Source organism: Nannospalax galili, unplaced genomic scaffold (assembly GCF_000622305.1).
Source record: "Nannospalax galili isolate Female #2095 unplaced genomic scaffold, S.galili_v1.0 scaffold365, whole genome shotgun sequence".
NCBI classification, from domain to species: Eukaryota; Metazoa; Chordata; class Mammalia; order Rodentia; family Spalacidae; genus Nannospalax; species Nannospalax galili.
The window spans coordinates 1,009,604-1,013,576 of record NW_008353234.1 but is presented as its reverse complement, the minus strand read 5'-3'; the positions used below and the strand labels follow the sequence as shown (position 1 = coordinate 1,013,576).

Here is a 3,973-nt window from a genome sequence, read left to right as displayed (position 1 = left end):
TATGGTTATTAACCACCCAAGAAGGTCAGTTGCACCAGCCTGGTACCTTTAATTACTGTATAGCATATAGATAAACTTTGAACAAAACCCAAATGTTCTCAATAAACATTGACTGGCAGAGATTTACCATCACAGGTTAACTAGGCACAGCCCAGGAAAGGGACCTTAAAACAAGAATTTCTTAAGTCTGTCTTAAATGAAGGCTGTTCTGTTACAAACAGAAGTAGTCTCCTTTTAGTTTTCTATATCCTGATTTACAGTTTTTGGAAGGAAAGGAGGCATTATATCATATACCTATCGACAGGAAATAAACATCAGGATTCAGACCAAGCTTCACAGAAACTGTTTTCTTCTAGATTGCACACATCTGGTTCCAGGAGGTAGACCTAGTTTTTCTTGAGTCAAATCATTCTTGTTATGGGTAAAAGAAAGTGTCAAAACTAACATTTGCACAATACAGAAAAACATAAAAATAAACCTTTACTAGACATCCTTAAACTGATTGACTGAGTTATGCCCTCAAGATTGTCTGTACATTATCCCTGTTTCATCATTGATAAATCATAACAAACCTATATAGACCATTATTACTTACTTAGGCTTTCTCTTTTTTTTTTTCCTCGAGACAGGGTCTCACTATGTAGACTAGACTGGCCTCAACTCAGAGATTCATCCACCTGTCTCTCTGGTGCTGGGATTAAAAGGGTGTGCCATCACACCTGGCCTATTATATACCTTTAAATGTCTAATAATAGATGTCTGTAATAAGAACTTAAGTTGCCCCAGTATTGTACAGTACCACTGAGTAAGCTGCACACACCTAACAAAGACTACAATCAGAAAGTGCCTTCTAAATAGCAACACTCTGGCTTAGAAACTTTTCCATCTTTATCAGCCAGGATGTGGTGAAATTGGTGATACGGACACCACGGTAGCCACTGGTGACCTCTTGACACCACTCTAGCAGGGACTGGCTGGAGCTGACCAGGGCAGGTGGTGCCTGGCTGCCCGGCAGCCTCCTGTCCTCTTCGGGCTCCTCTGGGGAAGAGCCTCCCCCCAGCAGCCTTCTGTCCTCTTTGGGCTCCTCTGGGGAAGAGGCCCCCCGAGGGCCTGGGTACCCCAGCCCCTGCCCCACTGGCCACCTGTGTCTCAATCAAGCTGGCTTCTGGGAGGCTTTCCTCAGCTTCTTTCCCCTTCTGGGTTCCCAAGACCCCAGATTCTGCTTCCTGGGCCTCAAAAATACCAGACTTATTTTCCAGGGGCTCAAAAACTGCTATCTCTGCTTTCTGGGGCCCCAAAGTCAAAGATTTGGCCTCTGCTTCTCCCAACACTCTAGCCTCTGCCCTCTGAAGCCTCAGAACTTTAGTCTCTGTCTCTGGTGTCCTGGATACTTCTGCCTCTATTGCCTGAGCCCCTGAAACTCTTTTTTCAGTGACTGTGAGAGCTCCCCAGGTCCCAGTCTCCTGGATTGCCAAAGTTTCTGTCTTTGCCTCTTCCAACTCTGTAACTATAGTTTCTGTCCACTGGGCCCTCAGAACCTCAGCCTCTACTGTTCCAGCTTCTGGCCTGGAAGTCCCGGAATCCCCCACCTCTGTCTTTTTAAGCCCTGGCTATTTTAGGTTCTATCTCTGGGATTTCTGAGCCACCAACTTCTATTTCCTGGGTTCCCAGCATCTCAGGCTGTGTCATGTCTATCCACAGAGCCCCTGATTCCCTAACCTCTGTTTCCTGGGCCTCCGATATCTCAGACTTTCCCATCTCAGCAGCTATCACTGGACCCTCAAAACCCCCTATTTCTGTCTTCTGGGTCCTCAATATTTTCAATTCTATTGTCTCAATCTCTGTTCTCAGTATCCTAGAACCCCCAGGCATCTCCTTGGCCTTTAAGAGTTCAGTCTCTTCTACCTCAGCTTCTGTCCCTGGCCCTTCTGGAGCCCCAGCTGAGATGTCCTGGGCTGGGGTGTTCTGGGCTCCCCTCTTCAACGGAGGAAGCTGTGGTATCTACAGCAGCAGCAGCAGGTCCGGGGGTCAGGGCGCTGACAGTGCTGGGTGCAGCGTGGACAGAGGATCCTGGGGCTGGAGTGGGATGGATGATGTCAGCTGGGGAGGGTGCTCTGGAGGCAGAATTCCAGCCCAGAACAGAGCAGGGCTGGGGATGGTGGTGGGGCATGGCAGCCCTGTTTGGCTTCACAGCACTTTCCTTTTGTTTGGGTCTGCATTCACATTGGCTGTGTTCTTCCAAGGACATCTCCCCCAGCTGACTGCTAGGGTACTGGATCATGAGGATCTGCATTCGGACTTGGTGCTGCCCAGTGGGCACACATTTCAGGCCATCGTCAGGGCAGCAGCCACCACAGCGTTGCACGGTCACACAGCTGGGCACCTGGGCACCACTTTCTTCTGGTGATCAGGGGCATCAAGCTGGGAGACATGGGCCTGGGCGCCAGCCAGCTGCAGCAGTGCTGCGAGCAGCAGGCGGCGGAGAAGGGGCTCATGGTGCCTGCCGGGGGCCGCTGTCCAGGGGCTCCCACATCGCCCTAGCCTGGCTGCGCGGGGGGCAGCGGCAGCCAGAGCACCATGGCAGGGGCTGGGGTGCGGGGATCGGGGGCCCCCTCCCGAGCCCTGGGCGCAGGCAGCGCAGCTTAGTTGCGGCAGCGGCCCTAGGAGCCAAGCGGGCGGGCGGCCGGTGGTGGCGGTGGTGGTGGCGGCAGCGGTGCTGTCAGGCGCGGGCGCCCCTCCCATGGGCGGCAGGGCCGGGGGTGGCGGGTCCCCGCCGGGCGGCTGGGCCATGGCAGGGCTGGAGGCCTGCGAGTTCGAGTACCTCATGAAGAGGCGCTTGGTGACTCTCGGGCGCAACTGGTCGCATGGGCCATTCGAACTTCATCTGGTGGTGCCACCTAGAGATCTTCATGCCCCGGGCGGCGGCCATGGCGCAGCTGCCCCAGAGCCTGCGCAGCCCCGGCCGGGGTTTTTTTTCAGTGGCCGGAGAGAGGGATGGAGAGGGGTAGGAGTTACAGATAAAGGGTCTTGTCTACTTAGACCGAGAATAAAAGGAAGGAAAAAGGAGGAAAGGAAGGTTTAAAATAGAGAGCGTAGAGAAAAATACAAAACCAGACCCCCCCCTTATTAAGATAATTAGCACAATTATCAAGCACGCGCACCACATCTCACTGCATTCACTCGGACCCGGTCCTTCTTTCCTCAGATGCGCGCTGCACTCACCACTCTCACTTTCGGGATCCCCGAGACTCCTCGTGATTCTCCCAAAAGGTGTCCACTCGGACTGCCTCAAGGTAACGAGCTTGACCTCCTCTTCCTCTGGTGCCAGGTTTCTGCCGATCGGGCTTCCTCCCCAGGGCCGAGACACTCGGACCCTAGGTGCCGGGACTCGAACCCGGACTTCCCTGCTTGGGACTCGAACCCGAGACCAGACACGGGATGGCGATTCCCGCTTTATTCTGGATTTTACAGACACGAGGGAGCCACCCTCGATTTACACTGCCCTGTCCGGAGAAAAGAGTCCTTCCAAGACACGCAGGTCTGGTTAGGGCAATCGACCCTGAGACAATTTTAGGTAAAGATTATATAGGCTTCCACAACCGTTACACAAAAGCCCGCGTTTATACAGCCAATAGTTTCAAAGCAAGCATTTCACAAACCAATAACTTTAAAACAAGAAAAAATGTTATAGCTCCCTTCAGGTGTCTCAATTGGGAAGAGATGCTTGGTATGTGCCTGGTACAACTCTTTCTTGTTATCTTGTGTAAGCAGACATGACATGACACAGAACAGGTCAGGCTCTGGGGGTTATAGCACTTTGCCTCTATCTTCGGATGCCTGTCTCTAGTTGAGTTAATTGGTTACAAGCAGTAAATTTAAACAAGCAGTATATTCAAACAAGCAGTAAATTCCTCTTTCCCTAACATAGACCAGGCTGGCCTTGAATTCACAGAGATCCACCTGCCTCTACCTC

The 3,973-nt window shown here is 52.1% G+C and overlaps 1 pseudogene; it reads right to left on the bottom strand.

Moving 5' to 3' along the window:
- The window catches only part of LOC115067230, a 5,351-nt pseudogene extending 2,240 nt beyond the window's left edge, over positions 1-3,111 (bottom strand).
- Between the last annotated feature and the right edge of the window lie 862 nt (positions 3,112-3,973).